This window comes from Ornithorhynchus anatinus, chromosome 18, assembly GCF_004115215.2.
Source record: "Ornithorhynchus anatinus isolate Pmale09 chromosome 18, mOrnAna1.pri.v4, whole genome shotgun sequence".
Taxonomy (NCBI): Eukaryota; Metazoa; Chordata; class Mammalia; order Monotremata; family Ornithorhynchidae; genus Ornithorhynchus; species Ornithorhynchus anatinus.
In genome coordinates this window covers 24033577-24051988 of record NC_041745.1, presented here as the reverse complement: position 1 = coordinate 24051988, position 18412 = coordinate 24033577, and positions in this window count along the sequence as shown.

The following is an 18412-nucleotide window of genomic DNA, read 5'->3' as shown; positions in this document are numbered from 1 at the left end:
AATGTGAGATGACTAGAACTCTAAAAGAGGGGTTGAGACAAAGTCAGGGGGCGAATAGGGGTTTCAGAGGAATTAGTCCTCAGCAAATGGTTTTCCTTCAGTTTAAAGATGATGCTGTCAACTGTGAGATGACATTTCTGAGTGTCAATATTTTTCAAGGAGACTATCTCATACACAGTCATGGCACATTTTCTGGACTCTTGCCTTCCAGGGGTGCATTGCTAGACACCAACGATTAAGATGGGAAAGGCATGTCCTCTCCCCGCTTCTAGACTGTGAGCCCACTTGTTAGGTAGCGATTGTCTCTATTTGTTGCCGAATTGAAGTTTCCAAGTGCTTAGCACAGTGCTCTGCACACAATAAGTGCTCAATATGACTGAATTGAATGAATGAATACCCTACCACCAGCAGAAATGCTCTTGAGTTGTGCTTTTTTTAATTTTTGCAATAGTGGCGATGTTTGGCATTGAGTCATCCACACCCCCTGGACTCAACAGCAGACATTGAGAGGTGGCTAGTAAGGAAGATGAGTGCAGTCTGTTGTCACAGATTATTTCTGGAACCTCATGGTCCTTGAGGAACCAGGTGGTCACACCTGATGATGATATTTTTTAAGCATTTATTATGTGTTAAGCACTCTTCTAAGCACTGGGGCAGAGACAAGCTAATCAGGCTAGACACAGTCACTGTCCCACATGGGGCTCACAGTCTTAATCCTCCTTTTACAGATGAGACAACTGAGACAAAGAGAAGTTAAATAACTTGCCCAAGGTCATGTAGCAGACAAGTGGCAGAGCCGGGAAGAGAACCGAGGTCCAGATGACTCCCAGGCCTTTGTCCTATATACTAGCCCGTGCTGCTTCCCACCTGTTGGGTAAAACATCACCGAGCAATGTGCAAACGATGCTACAAGTCCGGGAGTCTTTGCTATTTTCTTAAGGAACCCAAGGGAAAAACAAACAACAGGAACAAAACCCGAGAAGATCCAGCTGAGAAGTAGCCTGGCCTAATGGAGACAGCACTGGCCTGGAGGTCAAAAGGATCTGGGTTGTAATCCTGGCTCTACCCCTTTGTCTGCTGTGTGACCCTGGGCAAATGATGATGGCATTTGTTAAGTGCTTACTATGCACCAAGCATTGTTCTAAGCACTGGGGTAGACACAAGGTAATGAGGTTGTCCCACTTGGGGCTCACAGTTTTAATCCCCATTTTACAGATGAGGTAACTGAAGAACAGTGAAGTGAATTGACTTGCCCAAAGTCACACAGCTGATAAGTGGCAGAACCGGGATTAGAACCCACGACCTCTGACTCCCAAGCCCGGCCTCTTTCCACTAAGCCAAGCGGCTTCTGTATCATTTCACCTCTCTGGGCCTCAATTACCTCCTCTGTAAAATAGGGATTAATAGAGCGAGCCCCATGTGGGACATGGACTGTGTCCATCCTGATTAGCTTGTATCTACTCCAGCGCTTAGGACAGTGCCTGGTACATAATAAGCGCTTAACAAATACCATAAAAAAAAGTGATGAGGGTAGGGTCTGCAGCCTCCCCAAGCACCAGAGCCCCATTTCCCACATGGACAGGACAAGATGGCAGGAACTGAGACTTACCTGGATCAGACCCTCCTAAGGCTAGGATCTCAGGGTCTGTCCACACCACCCTTCAACAATAATAATAATAATAATGTGGTATTTGTTAAACTCTTAATATGTGGCAGGCACTGTATTAAGTGCTGGGGTGGATATAAGTAAATCGGGTTGGACCCAGTCCCTGTCCCATATGGGGCTCACAGTCTAAGATCATTTTACAGGTGAGGAAACTGAAGTTCAGAGAGGTTAAGTAACTTGCCCAAGATCATCCAGCAGGTGAATTGTAGAGCTGAGATTAGAATCCAGATCCTCTGACTCTCAGTCCCGGGATCTTTCCACTAGGACATTCTGCCTCTCAAATGTAACTCCTCATCTTCTCCCCTTTCTCTTCTAACTTTTCCATCTCTGTCAATAACATTACCACCCTCTCTGTCCAGGAACTCCCACTTTTAGCCACGATTCCCTGTTGTCTTATAATTCACACACCGAATCTACTGCCAAATCTTAATGGTTCATCCTACGTAATATCTCCAAGATCTTCCCCCTTCCTTTCCACCGAACCAGGAACGGGCCTGGTGCAAGCTCCAACCACATTATGTCTAAACGACTGTATCAGCCTTCGCAATGTGTTTCCTACCTCCAGCTTCTCCCCTCGGCTGCATGAATCTTCTGACAATGCCCCTGGGCACATCCATCTTTCCACTGCTCGAAACCTTCCACTGGCTACTCATCAAGAAACACTCCTCACAGAACAGTGCACATAGTAAGAACCCCATAAATACCACCGATTGGTTGATATTTCACATATTTATTCACTCTAGTCATTCCTCTGGAGCCAATCACCTAATTGCACCTCATTCTTACCTCTCCCGCCTCCAACCCCTCACCTGTGTTGGCCCCCCTAGCCTGGAACCCCTTCCCTACCCTGATGAAAAATTTCTCCACGTTCCAAGCCCTCCTAAAATATCCACCAAGCCTTCCCTGCTGCACACCACTGTCCGGTGGCTCGGATATTTTCCAGTTTTGTCAGATTGACCGATGTCCTTAAAGAGGTTACCAATCGGGTCTGCAATTCTTGAAAACCACAAATGTCTCCTCAGGTGTCCTCACTGACTGACTGTTAAAGTGTCTTTCAGTGAACACTGGAGTTATTCTTTTTAGTGTAAGCATTTCATAATAATAATAATAATAACAATAATAATGGCATTTGTTCTACCACAACTGGGCAAGGTGAGGTTACTGCCAACAGCAGGTGCTTAGTACAGTGCTTTGCACACAGTAAGTGCTCAATAATTACAATTGAATGAACGATCAAATGTGTGATTCAGGAAGAAAAAAGAACTTGATCCTAGCCAGTGAAAATAATCCCACAGTGCTCCAGAGTCTAAAAGAAATCTGCGTGAGTCTAACCCAAATCAGGCAACAGGATTCAACAAAATTTACGATGCACTCTGCCTCTTCTTTTTCATCTTTCTTTGTTTGGTTTCCATGGGAATGTATGTCTTGGGGGCGGTGGAGGGCAGGCACTCGGAGCTTTTGCTGCATACGGATCCTTGGTTCTCTAGGGAAGTGGGAAACTGAAGAAAGAGGTGGGCAGAGCTAGAGGAGAAGGGACCCACAGGACTGAGCCAATGCAAATTTCCGAGACCCAATCAAATGTTTGTGGTCGAATGATTTTTGGATACTCTTCAGCTGCCTGATCCAATGAAAAGTGGAAAGGAAATCGATGCAGGCGAAATGCCATTACTCTACATCGGCTGAAATTAAGCGGTGGAATATTATTATCTCACAATAACTCCTCAGGACGGAGCTTCTTACGAGAAAATGCGTCTCTGCGGTAGAGCTGAGGTGCTCTGAAACTCCGAAAGACCTTATCTCATAAACACACAATCAACTTAATAAGGCAGTACAGATGCTCATTCTGTCTGTTGATTGATTACCACTATAAAAGAAAAAAACATTTTATCTGCCACTTGTTATTACAGCGATCCCTTAGCATCCCAGGGGAGAGAGAGAGAAATAAACAGGCCGGGCTTCAACTAATGGCCCCCAAATTCCTTCCAACTGCATTAGAGCCGTGCTTCTTATCGGCATGTGGGTTTGATAAAGGGCCCAGACAGAAGGCGAAGCTGCTCTGCATTTAGTTTGCTCTACAGCAAATGATGTTTGCCAATTCAGCCTGATTGTCAGGGCCTTCCAAAACACTTAAGAAAATTAGAAAAATGTGGAGAAAGAGTGGTGGCCACATGTTATGGAGTGGGGAGAGGAAGCCTCAATTACTTTCATGTCTGGGATTTGTTAATGTGGGAAACAAACTATCTTTAGCTTCAGTACCTGAATAAGCAGCGGGAAACATACAGGCCTCAATGTAGCAGAGGGGGATTTTTATTTACTTATTACAAATGGCCTGACTGAGGAAGTTGGATGTTTCAAGTATGTGGGAGGGCTCCTCAAAGCCAAAACACGCTGTTCCTGGGAGCTTTCTCCAATGAGAACTGTAATTGACCTCCCAGCAGAGCAGGAAGACGAGCCCTTCCTGGTTAAACTGAGAAAGCTGCAGAAACAGGAGAAGGAAGCTTGGGGCAATCTTGGTAGCATTAGAGAAGCAGAGAGGCCTAGAATGCGGGCCTGGGAATCAGAAGGACCTGGCTTCTAAGCCCGGATCCTCCGGCTTGCCTGCGGTGTGACCTTGGGCAAGTCACTTCACTTCTCTGTGCCTCAGTTACCTTGTGTAAAATGGGGATTAAGACTGTGAGTGAGCCCTTTATGGAACAGGGACTGTGCCCAACTCCATTTGCTTATATCCACCCCAGCACTTAGAACAGTGACTGGCACATAGGATGCCACTTAACAGATATCACAATTATTATTATAAGCAGCTTAGAAACACAAGTCTGTAGACTCAGTCGCTCTGGGATCTGTCTTTTCAAGATGCCTAGAGTCACTGAACTATCGACCCATTTCCCAGGTCTCAGTGACCCCTCTAGCAGAGATCTCAAGCTCTCTGGGTGCCCTGTTACAGACAGCCATATTTTTAGCGTGTTCCAGCTAGCTGGGTCACTCGTTAAGAGTAGTGGGAATAGAAAGTTCATTCATTTGTTCATTCAATCGTATTTATGTAGCGCTCACTTTGTGCAAGGCACTGTACTTAGAGGAGTACAATACAATGACACATTCCCTGCCCACATGAGCTGTTCATGCAAAGCAAGAGGGCATGCCAGAGTGGTAGGAATGGGATGAGGAATGGGATGTGTTACATGTCAGCATTCCCTACCTCCACGTCTCTTAAAGATGCCAGGAACGGGGCCAGGAACAGGGTCTGAGTAGCACTCTGGAGTGACAGGGATGCTGGGATCTAATCTAAGCTTTGCCAAAGACTTCCTGAGTAATCTGGGACCATTCACTTTAACCTTCCTTTCTCTATGTATATATGCCACCCTGAATGCAGTAGGTCCATGATTAAAAGGACGCTAAACCTATTTCCACGATTAAATGGGCACTATAAAATCAATATTTTAAAAAAAAATCTGCCTACTTGTATACCACATAGCTTTTGGCATCGAAGAAATTTCATCCTTGGCCTTTTATCGTTTGCCACCAAGTCAGATCAAAGTGAAGACTTTAAAGAAAATTCAGAACTGCCCTCTTGGTGAATGTTTCTGTATAGATGTTTTATGTTTCATTGTGAACAAAGCTGTATCCCCGGACAGAAGTGGCTATGCAGAGAAAGCATGGGACAGGAAGCCATTTCCTAGAGGCATCAGATTCTTGTAACCCATCTCACCCTGGGTGGGTCAAAAGCAGTAACGAGGATTTAGTTTGAAGGTGAATTTCCATATTCCTACACAGGGCAGGATCGGCAGGATTTTTGTTTTAACAGTTACAATGGTTCGTATTTTGGATTTACTGAGCGCCTTTTCTCCAAAGAGATTTCAAGACACTTTCAAGTATATTCTCTCACTTATCCTCACTTCTGTCAGGGCGTTCCCATGAGCTTCCTTCAGCAACCAGCTATGAAGAGCAGGGGCTTGGGAGTCAGAGATCATGGGTTCGAATTCCAGCTCTGCCACTTGTCAGCTGTGTGACTGTGGGCAAGTCACTTAACTTCTCTGTGCCTCAGTGACCTCATCTGTAAAATGGGGATTAAGACTGAGAGCCTCACGTGCGACAACCTGATTTCCCTGTATCTACCCCAGCTCTGCACATAGTAAGCGCTTAACAAATACCAACATTAATTATTATTATTATTATTATGGTCAGAGCATGGTAACAGAGAAACGGGTGCTCCAAAGCCACTTTCGGTAAACTGGCACTGAGTGTGTTAATTCTCATGGCAGAAACTGAGCCCGAGCTCAAGTGATGATACATAACACATGTACAAGGCAAAACGAGCTGTTGAGAACTTTTGGATCCTTCACTTTTCTTTCCCTCGCTCTTTCATAATATTCGGTTTCCCTCAATCTTCATTCAAAGCACTCAGCCCTCCACTCCAGTGCTCCTTGGGCCAGGCCCTTCGTCCCTGAATAACGCGTGACCCTCTTTCTCCCCCTAGTGCCAGTCTGAGCTGCTTTAACAAGTCCACGTAGGCCTTCTTACCCTGAGCTCTCTGAATCTCCATTTTAGCCAGAGAACTAACTCCCCCCTTCTAGACTGTCTCCCCGCTTCTAGACTGTGAGCCCGTTGTTGGGTGGGGACTGTCTCTATTTCTTGCTGAACTGTACTTTCCAAGCGCTTAGTACAGCACTCTGCACACAGTAAGTTGGTATTTATTAAGCGCTTACTATGTGCCGAGCACTGTTCTAAGCGCTGGGGTAGACATAAGGGAATCAGGATGTCCCACGTGGGGCTCACAGTCTTAATCCCCATTTTACAGATGAGGGAACTGAGGCACAGAGAAGTTAAGTGACTTGCCCACAGTCACACAGCCAACAAGTGGCAGAGCTGGGATTTGAACTCATGAGTCCTGACTCCAAAGCCCATGCTCTTTCCACTGAGCCACGCTGCTTCTCCAAATAATGTTGGTATTTGTTAAGCGCTTACTATGTGCCGAGCACTGTTCTAAGCGCTGGGGTAGACACAGGGGAATCAGGTTGTCCCACGAGGGGCTCACAGTCTTAATCCCCATTTTACAGATGAGGGAACTGAGGCACCGAGAAGTTAAGTGACTTGCCCAAAGTCACATGGCTGACGAGTGGCCGAGCCGGGATTCGAACCCACGACCTCTGACTCCAAAGCCCGTGCTCTTTCCACTGAGCCACGCTGCTTCTCTAAGTGCTCAATAAATAATAATAATCATGTTGGTATTTGTTAAGCGCTTACTATGTGCAGAGCACTGTTCTAAGCGCTGGGGTAGATACAGGGTAATCAGGTTGTCCCACGTGAGGCTCACAGTTAATCCCCATTTTACAGATGAGGTAACTGAGACCCAGAGAAGTTAAGTGACTTGCCCACAGTCACACAGCTGACAAGTGGCAGAGTGGGATTTGAACCCATGACTGCTAACTCCCAAGCCGTGCTTTTCCACTGAGCCAAAGTTGCTTCTCCATAAATAAATGAATACGATTGAATGAATGTTCACTTTAAGAGGAAATACACCTAATGATCGAGCACTTGAAAGATGTTAGAAAATATGCACCTCTAGCAAAACCTCAATTCCTCTGCACCTCTGACCCTCTGTCGCTCTCACATTATCGATCCCCACGGCTGAACGCTTCTTCCACTCGGGTGTTCAAGCCATAGAGTTCTGTAGGTGGAAATGCAGGCACCAGATCGACTTAGTCCCTTTCAAATTTATCCTCACCTGCTGTAATCCTGCTTTCTCCTCTGCCCGTCCACCCAACTTCCCTCTTCTTGATGTCTAAGCCTACCTCCCACATCAAACATTCCAATCTTTTAAATCTCTGCATAAACCCCCGGCACCCCTACCTCCACCATCTCTTTTCCCTGATGACCTTTGCCAACTGCTCTGCAGACAATATTAAAACCATCAGAGGATAACTCCCCCAAATCACTTCATCTCTAAGCACCTTCCCCATCCATCTTAGCTTCCCTCTTCACTCTTTCATCCTTCCAGGCCAACTTTCAAGAGGAAAATTCCTCCCCAAGTTTGAAATCCACCCCTTCCACCTGTGCCTCCGACCTTTTTAAAAACACCTGTGCCACTCTTCTTCCTTCCCTTACTGGCATCTTCAACTGTTCACGCTATGATGGCACCTTCCCTGCTGCTTTGGAACAAGTGCACTTGTCCCCCCTCCTCAAAAACACTCTCTTTCGACCTCATCGGATCATCCAGACATCGCCCCATAACCTCCTAACTTTCTAGTCCAAACTTCTTAGAGAGATTGTTTAAACATGCTGTCCCCACTTCCTCTCCTCCATCTGCTTCCTGCAATCCAGCTTCCACCCACTCCACTCCATTAAAACTTCTCACTCAGAGGTCACCAGTGACCACGGGAAGCAGCGTGGCCTAGTGGATAGAGTACGGGCCTGGGACTCAAACGGATTGGGTTCTAATCCTGACTGCCACTTGTCTTCTGTGTGCCCTTCGGCAAATCACTTAACTTCTCTGGGCACCAGTTACCTCATCTGTAAAATCGGGATTATTCATAATAATTATTATCATATTTGTTAAATGCTTACCTCGAGCCAAGCACCGTTATAAGCACGGGGGTAGATACAAGGTAATCAGGCCGTGTGGGGGTCCCAGTCTTAACGCCGATTTTCCGGATGAGGTAACTGAGGCACAGAGAAGTAAAGTGACTTGCTCTAGGTCACACAGCGACTATGTGGTGAAGCCCGCATTAGAACCCATGTCCTCTGACTCCCAAGTCCCTGCTCTTGCCCCTAGGCCATGATGTTTCTTTATAAACAGAGTAAGACTGTGAGCCCTATGTGGGACAGGGACTGTGTCCAACCCAATTAGCTTACCCCACCACTTTGCCCAGCACATAGTAAGCACTGAACAAATATCACGGTTGCTATTTTTATTACCTCCTCTTAGCCAAATCTAATGGAGAGCACTTTGTTCTAGTGCTCCTTGACCTCTCAGCTACCTTTGACATGGTGGACCACACCCCCCTTTCCTGGCAATTATCAAATTTTGATTTATCTGACATTGTTCTCTCTTGGTTCTCCTCCTACCTCTCTGGTTACTCCTTCAGAACTCTTCTTCTGCCTCCCACTCCCTACCCACTTCCTGAGGGGAGTCCCTCAGGGTTGAGATCTGGGTCTCCTTCTCTTCTCATTTTACCCTTCGAAAGCTCGTCACTCTCACAGCTTCAACTCCCACCTCCAAGTGGACAGTTTCCAAATTTGCCTCTCTTACCCTGATCTCTCTCCTTCTCTGTAATCTCGCATGTCCTTTAATGAGATGTACATCCCCTTGATTCTATTTATTGTTGTTGTTTTTATCTGTCTGTCTCCCTCGATTAGATTGTAAACCCGTCAATGGGCAGGGACTGTCTCTATCTGTTGCCGATTTGTACATTCCAAGCGCTTAGAACAGTGCTCTGCACATAGTAAGTGCTCAATAAATACTATTGAATGAATGAATGTCCTTCTGCCTCCAAGACATTTGTAAAATGGATGTCCCACCGACACCCCCAGCTCAATATGTCAAAAGCAGAACACTTCATCTTCCCTCCTAAATCCTCTCCATTTTATTTTCCCATTCTTGTTGACGACATCTTCCTCATCTCTCAAGCCCATAACCTTGGCATTATTCTTGACTCCTCTCCCTTTCAACCTCTATCTCAGGTCAGTCGTTAAATCCTGTCAGTTCTCTTTTCACACCAGAATTCACTTCTTCCTCTCCATCCAAACTGTCATCATTCTGGTCGAAGCACTTAACGACATCAGTCTCCTCACAGACCTTTCTGCCTTTAGGTCTCTCCCCTCTCTACTCTATACTTCACCCTGCTGCTCAGATTATGATCTGTCTATATCTATAATTCTATTTATCTATTTTGATGCTACTGATGCCTGTCTACTTGTTTTGTTTTATTGTGTCTTCCCCTTCTAGACCGTGAGCCCGTTGTTGGGTAGGGATTGTCTCTATCTGTTGCCGAATTGTACTTTCCAAGTGCGTAGTACAACGCTCTGCACACAGTAAGTGCTCAATAAATATGATTGAATGAATCAATGAATGAATAAAACAACATTTTGCACATGTCTCCCTATCTGCAAAATCCTCCAATGGTTTATTCCTCTCCCCATCAAGCACAAACTCCTGAACATTGACTTCAAAGCACTCAATCAGTTTCTTTCCCCCTCCTTAGAATAATGTTGGTATTTGTTAAGCGCTTACTATGTGCAGAGCACTGTTCTAAGCGCTGAGGTAGATACAGGTTAATCAGGTTGTCCCACGTGAGGCTCACAGTTAATCCCCATTCTACAGATGAGGGAACTGAGGCACAGAGAAGTTAAGTGACTTGCCCACAGTCACACAGCTGACCACACTGCTCTCCCACTACCCCTCAGCTCACTGGCTTAAGTCCTCTCAAGCCGACCAACCCACTGTGCCCTGTTCTCTCCGTGGCAGCCTCTTGCTCACTCCCACCCTTCTGCCTGAACCTCAAAGAAGCAACCCGGCCTAGTGGGAAAAGTACGGGCCTGGGAGTCAGACGACCTGGGTTCTAATTCCAACTCTGCCACTTGTCTGCCGTGTGACCTTGAGCAAGTTATTTAACCTCTCTGAGTCTGTTTCCTCAGCTGTAAAATGAGGATTAAAGCTGTAAACCCCATGAGGGACATGAACTGTGTCCAACCTGATTATTTTGTATCTATCCCAGAGCTTAATACAGTACCTGGCACATAGTAAATGTTTAACATGTAAATTAAAAAAAAAAAACTCCTTCCACCTTCGTATCTGGCAGACCACTGCTCTTCCCACCTTCTGAAATCACAAGTCCTCTAGGAGACCTTTCCTGATTAATCACCCACCTCTCTACCCAATTTCCACCTACTGTCCTTTCAGCATTTCCAGATCACCTAAGCACTTGGGAATTTACTCTTCCAAACATACACCCTAAAGCACTTGTGTTCATAACTTTTCATTCTGTTGCTCTCCCTCCCTGTAATTTAGATTCGTGTTTGTCTCCTCCTTTAAAACGTAAGATCCTGAAGGACAGAGGTAATGTCTACTAACTCTACTGTAATCTTCCAAAGCGCTTAGAATCAATCAATGATGGTATTTATTGAGCACTTAACTGTTTACAGAGTGCTAAGCATTTGGGAGAGTATAATGCAAGAGTTGGTAGACACATTCCCTGCTTGGAGTACTTTACTGGCTTTCCCAGTAGTATCTCAAGAAGAGATCTCCAGCCTCTCCTTTCAAAATCTACCCGCTCCACCTGAGCCTCTGACCATATCCCTTAGCACCTTATCAGACACTTGCCCCCTCCCTTCTCCCCTCCCTGACTGCCCTCTTCAACCATTCACTTTCCAATGGCTTTTTCCCCACTGCTTTCAAACATGCCCATGTCTCCCCATCCTAAAAAAATCCTCTCGTGACCCCACGGCTCCCTCCAGTTATCACCCCCCGCTTTCCTCCTGCCATTCCTCTCTAAGCTCTTTTTTTAAAATATTTGTTAAACACTTACTGTGTGCCAGGCATTGTACTAAGCGCTGGGGTAGGACAGGCTAATCAGGTTGGACATAGTCTTAATCCTCGTTTTTCAGATGAGGTAACTGAGGTACAGAGAAGTTAAGTGACTTGCCTAAAGTCACCCACTTGGTGGAGCCAGGATTAGAACCCAGATCCTTCTGACTCCCAGACCCTTGTTCTTTCCACTAGGCTACATTGCTTTTCTATGCTTCTCCTTAAGTGAGTGGCCTACCCCTGTCGCTTTCACGTCCTCCCTCTCCTCCCATTCTCTCCTTGGCCCCCTCCAACCTGGCTTCTGCCCCCTTCCTGCCACAAAAACCACCCTCTCTATCATGACCAATGATTTCCTTCTTGCCAAATCCAGTGGCCTCCCTCTGGCCTCCAACTCCCTCACCCTTCATATTCAACAGACAAGCAGCAGAATGATGTAGTGGCTAGAGCACGGGCCTGGGAGTCAGGTCATGGGTTCTAATCTTAGCTCTGCCACTTGCCTGCTGTGTGACCTTGGGCAAGTCATTTCACTTCTCTGGTCCTCAATTACCTCATCTGTAAAATGTGAGTCCCATATAGGGCAGGGGCTGTGTCCAACTTGATTTGCTTGTATCCACCCCAGCCCTTAGTACAGTGCCTGGAACATAGTAAGCACTTAAATACCAACATTATTATTATTAACAGACCACTCTCTTCCCACCTTCAAAGCCTTATTAAAATCACGTCTTCTCCAAAAGGCCTTTTCCCTACTCCCTCTGCTTCGTGTCATTTATGCACTTGGATCTGTATCCTTTATTGGTAATAATAATAATAATGGTATTTGTTAAGTGCTTAGTATGTGCCAAGCACTGTTCTAAGTGCTGGGGTAGATACAAGGTAATCAGGTTTTCCCATGTGGGGCTCAGTCTTTATCCCCATTTTACAAATGCGGTATCTGAAGCACAGGTATTTCTTTACGCACAGTCCATCCTAAATACTACTGATTGAAGTCATTACTACCCTCACTAAAATAATTAAAATTCACAACGATATTACTTTAATATCTGTCCTCTCCTTAAGATTGCCCATTATCAGCCCACTCTATCATTTTTGAGAACGTTACATGATTTGGGGATATTTCATGAATATTTTGTCACCCTAAGCTAAGCACCACAGACCAAATTACAAATGTAAGAAAACTTCTATGCCTGAGCATTTGATGAAAATGGAATCCTAAAATAGAGAAATTATTTTTAGGCTAGGGAAATTCCACTGAACTTCCTGCGAAGAGGAGAAAGGGAGAGAGGGTGGGGGAGAGGGGAAAGGGAGGAGATGAGAGGGACAGTGAAGCAAGAGAGGGTCAGAACTGCTGTGTAAAACAAGTTTTTTTTTTAAGTCAATTCAATATTTTGATAACTGCAGTTGTAGAAATTTCCCATGTGTGTGCAGGACAAACTCTCCCTTGAGACCCTGTTTTCCTTCCTTTGACTGTGTTTCTATTATCCCCCATTCTGAGTAATAATGGGCCTAAAATCAAGCGAAACAGGAAATGGAAAGAACACTGAAGACAAAGTCAAAGGGGGCCTACAGGTTAGTCCTGAGGGCAGAATCAGTAAGCCTAATTAGATTCCTGGAATTTAGAACAAATGGAACACAACAATGAGATTTTTAAAAAGTATATGTAGTTCATCGTGCACTTTACTGCCCTCTACAGTAACATTCAGCCGCTTTTTGATTCCAATACATGAAAACTGACGGAGCAGGGGGTACCGTTCTGTTTTCTGAAAATATGGGCTAGCTCCATTTTATTATTATATTATTATTAACAATAACAATAATGGTATTTGTTAGGCATCGACTATGTGCCAAGCACTGTTCTAAGCCCTGGTAATCAGGTTGTCCCACGTGGGGCTCACAGTCTCAATCCCCATTTTGCAGATGAGATAACTGAGGCACAGAGAAGTGAAGTGACGTGCCTAAGGTCCCACAGCAGACAAGTGGCAGAGGCGGGATTAGGACCCATGTCCTCTAACTCGGCATGGCTCAGTGGAAAGAGCCTGGGCTTCGGAGTCTGAGGTCGTGAGTTCGACTCCCGTCTCTGCCACTTGTCAGCTGCGTGACTGTGGGCAAGTCACTTAACTTCTCTGTGCTTCAGTTCCCTCATCTGTAAAATGGGGATTAAAACTGTGTGAGCCCTACGTGGGACAACCTGATTACCCTGTATCTCCCCCAGCGCTTAGAACAGTGCTCGGCACCTAGTAAGCGCTTAACAAATACCAACATTATTATTATTATTATTATTATTAACTCCCAAGCCCAGGCCGTTTCCACTAAGCCACGCTGCTTCTCTTAGAATTTGCACCTTGTAAGGTGGATCCCTTGAAAGGGTATTTTCCAATTACAACACAGCAGCTTCCATTTTATATTTCAATTGTCTTTATACTCAGACACGATTTTATAGTGAAACACGCAACTTGAAAGATCTAAGATCTGTGAGCCCCACGTGGGACAACTTGATCACCTTGTATCCCCCAGCGCTTAGAACAGTGCTTTGCACATAGTAAACACTTAAACACCACAATTTATTTTATTTATTTAATAAATTCAGCTTTCATTCGGAGGCTCCGATGAGCCTCTCTTTGTGCTCTTGCGGTCTGGCGATCGCCAGATGGCCAGTGAAGGCGGCCTATCATTTGTCTGGCTCCTGAGACGTGTTCGAATGTCTTGTCAGGAAGCGGCGGGGAGGGTTTGGGGCAGAAGAGGGCAGCTGTAGGGTAGGGCCAAGGCCATGGGGGGACAGATGAGGTGCAGGACTAGGAGGTGGAAAGAAACAGAGAGACCCGACAGCTGTTGTGCCGACCAGGTGTCATCATTTTCTATGGGTCTTTGGCATAGAGAGGTTGGTGACCCCCCTACGAGAGGAATGTACAAAAGAAAACTGTCTTCTCTAGTAAGACGCCAAAAGGAACTGTGATAAGACTAATTCAGAACAAATCTCGAAGAGGCTTGACAAAGGATCCTATTTTGAGATTTTTTAATCAACAAATGCCTCCCCCAATTTAAGACTGATTTTCTAGTCTTTGCGAGCGATGAATCGCATTAATTGCGCATCTACTGTGTGCAGGGCACTTTCCTAAGCGCTTGGGAGAGTCCAGCGTAATAGTTGGTAGACACGTTCCTTGAACACGAGCTTACCCTTTAGAGGATAATCTTAAAAACCTCTAAATTTCTTTATCGACTTGCTTCATATTAAAAATAATCGGAGTAGTAACTAGGCTGATCAAATTATTATTATGGATAAAACCAAGACATCACGACTTCCTTTACTCTTGGTGATCAGGGGAGTAGAGACTGAAAGTGTGGGGTTAAATTCCCTTTTATACTCTTGATATGTCCCGAGGGACTTAAAGTGAGTATATACTTCTCTACTGCCTCCACTCCTCCAATTCTCTCCTTGACATCCCTCACCCCCCTTCAGACCCAAATTTGGCTTCCATCTCCTTCACTTCACAGAAACTGCCCTCTCTAACGTCACTGATGGTCTTCGCCTTTTCAAATCCAACGGCCTCTACTCCGTCCTAGTTCCGTTCGACCTCTTCTTTGACACTGTGGGTCACCCCCTTCTCCTGGAAACATTATCTAATCTCGGCTTCATCGGTAGTGTCCTCTCCTGCTTCTCCTTCTATCTCTGGCTGCTCACTCTCAGTCTCTTTCATGGATTCCTCCTCTGCTTCCCACTCTCTAATTTAGGGAGTCCCTCAGGATCCCCTTCTTATTCTCCATCTACGCCCACTCTCTTGGAAGACTCGTTTGCTCCCACAGCTTCAACTACCATCTCGACATGGATGATTCTCAAATCGACCTCTCCGAGCCCCGATCTCTCTCCTTCTCTGCAGTCTTGCCTTTCTTCCTGCCTTCAGGACGTCTCTACTTGGATGGCCTGCCGATAGATCAAATTTAACATGTCCAAAACAGAACTCATCTTCCCACCAAAACCCTGTCCTCTCCTTGTCCTTCCCATCACTTGCAGACATCGCCATATTAAAAGCAATCTCCTCCAAGATGCCTTCCCCCAACTAAGCCCTCGCTAGAGAAGCAGCGTGGCTCAGTGGAAAGAGCCCGGGCTTGGGAGTCATAGGTCATGGGTTCAAATCCAGGCTCTGTCACTTGTCAGCTGTGTGACTGTGGGCAAGTCACTTAACTTCTCTGGGGCCTCAGTTACCTCATCTGTAAAATGGGGATTAAGACTGTGAGCCCCACGTGGGACAACCTGATTATCTTGTATCTACCCCCAGTGCTTATAACAGTGCTTGGCACATAGTAAGCGCTCAACAAATACCATAATTATTATTAGTAGTAAGCGCTCAGTGAATATAAGTGGTTGATCACGACTACCCTCCGTCTCACAAGCTCATAACTTTGGCATTATCCTTGTTTCATCTCTTATTCAATCCACATATTCAGTGTCACCAAATTCTGTCAGATCTATCACATCGCTAAAACCTGCCCTTTCCTCTCCATCAAAACTGCTATCCATGTACTCCTCATTATGAGAAGCAGCATGGTTTAGTGGCAATAGCACGGGCTTGGGAGTCAGAGGACGTGGGTTCTAATCCCAGCTCCGCCACTTGCCTGATTTGTGACTTTGGGCAAGCCACTTAACTTCTCTGTGCCTCAGTTACCTCATCTGTAAAATGGGGATTAAAGACAGTGAGCCCCACTTGGGAGAACCTGATTACCTTGACTGTAAGCCCGTTGTGAGCAGGGATTGTCTCTCTTCATTGCTGTAATTTCCAGGCTCTTGGTATAGTGGTCTGCACACAGTAAGAGCTCAATAAATATGATTGAATGAATGAATTGTATCTTCCCCAGTGCATAGAACAGTGCTTGGCCCATAGTAAGCGCTTAAATACCATAATCATTTCACATCTTCGACTTTCATCAGCTTCTTCGCTGACCTCCCTGCCTCCTGTCTTTCCCCACTCCAGTCCTTACTCTACACCACGGACCACATCATTTTTCTAAAAAAAGTCCAGTTCGCATCTCTCCACTCCTCAAAAACTCCCTACGGTCACACCTCCTCCATCTTCTCATCGAATAGAAATTCCTTACCCTCGGCTATAAAGCATTCAATCGGCTCCCCCCATCCTATCTTACTCACTGATTTCCTACGACCCAGAACGCACCCTTCACTCCTCCATCCCCAATCTATCACTGTATCTCGATCTTGTCCTTCTCGCCACCAAACCCTCACCCACATCCTCCCTCTGGCTTGGAATTCTCTCCCCCTTTATATATGTCGGGCCACCTTCAAAGCCTTATTAAAATCACATTTCCTCCAAGAGGCCTTGCCCAATTAAGCCCTCATTTCTCCTCCCGCTTCTCAATTCTGCATCACCTGCACACTTGGGTCTGTGCCCTTTAAGCACTCGATACCTGCCTTACCCTCTGCCCCACGTCACCAAAGTGTATTTCCATCATTTATTTTAATGCCCTCAATACTACTGATCTGACTGATTGGTGTACTGAGAATGCTCTAACTCAGATGTGCAATGCCAGGACATGAAATAAACAAGTGTAGCCAGGGTAGGTGGTCTAATAGGGACAGTTCCCTAATGTCCCAATTCTGGGACATTTTCATTCTCTTTTAAAATTACCTAGAACAAAAATACGGGTTTGTTCCGACAACCTAGAACGCATGGTCTGTCTCTTTATAGCTGATATTTTGAGAGCTCATGGAGGACAGGAGTTTTCCAAAACCAGACTAGGGAAAGGAGGAAAGAGGATAGGCTAACTCCTAGTACCCAATTCTAGGTAGCTGTCAATTTGGCTTCAGGTCTCTGACCAATTTAGTTTCCCGTGAACAAATAAAAGGTCAGAGACAAATAGGAAGCAATTCTGAAAGGAGAGAGGAATGTACATCCACATGGTTAAGAGCTAAGTGTGTTCCCATAGCTCTAATTTAAGTAGCATTTGTAAATAATAATTTTAGAGTAGCTAGCTTAAACCATAAAAAGCAAAACCAATGTTTGGCAGCCTTGTGGATCTACTGGTTTCTGACATTTGCTTTTTTTTATAGTTATAATCGTACCTCAAAATACAGTGGTCTCCTTTAAACTCAGAACTGCCTTTCACATATTTGGCATTGCTTCTTCCCTAGTGAAACAGTAAAATCCGTTTCCTTCTCCACAAGCCATCCTTTCCTCCGGCAATTAGTTTTCGTGTCACAGGTGTCAATGGGAAAAAAAGGAAACACTTCCTAAGATAGAGTACTAGGAAATAAAAGTTCAGGGCCCTAGTGCTCACGTCATATTTCCACTGTAGCTCAATCAATTCTGGCCTTTCCACAATGAGCTGACTGGAATCTATCAGATAAATGGCCTGGGACTCAGAGGACATGGGTTCAAATTCCAGCTTTTGATGCCTGCTGCATGACCGTGCCAGTCATTTCACTATCTGAGCCTCAGTTTCCTCAACTGTAAAATGGGGATTCAATGCCTCTTCTCCCTCCTACTTAGTCTGTGAGCCCCACATGGGGCAGGGACCATGTCCGACCTTGTTTACTTGTTTCTACCCCAACGTTAAGAACGGTGGACACAGTAAATCCTCAATATAATAATAATACGAGGAGGCCCCAAGCAGACCTGTGGCCTCTTCCTCATACTTTCTACACTCCTCTCTCCACCATGTGTCCTTCTTGTGAAGCTTGAAGGTCAGGAAAGTATGCCTGATGCTGAAATGAGGTCCATCATCCCAAATGGCAATCTGGTGATGGAAATTTCTGCACTATCATTTGGATTTGCTCCTCTTATTCACCCCTTCCTCAGTCCCACAGCACTTACGTATCTATAATTTATATTAATGTCTGTCTCCCCCCCTGTAGATTGTAAGCTTGTGAGCAGGAAGCATCTCTACCAACTCCGTCATGTTACACTCTCCCAAGTGCTTGGTACGGTGCTCTTCACAAAGGAAGCGCTCAAAAATGATTGCCCATGCAATCGTCCCCAAAATGAGGGATACACTTCTCCTGGCTGTAGCATGACAAACGCGGCATCTTCACCAATTACATTGGTTTTAGCTTGCTCTTTCCTTCTGCTCTTATTGCTCAACTCTTCTTCTTCATGCCTCTTAGAGCTTTATTGCTTATAGTAAAAAATCTAGATCTGGAGTCGTGAGACAATCAATGGGTTGAACGCAATAAAAACTGGTAAGAGAAATGATTCTATTAATGGGCAATAAGGAAAAATGAG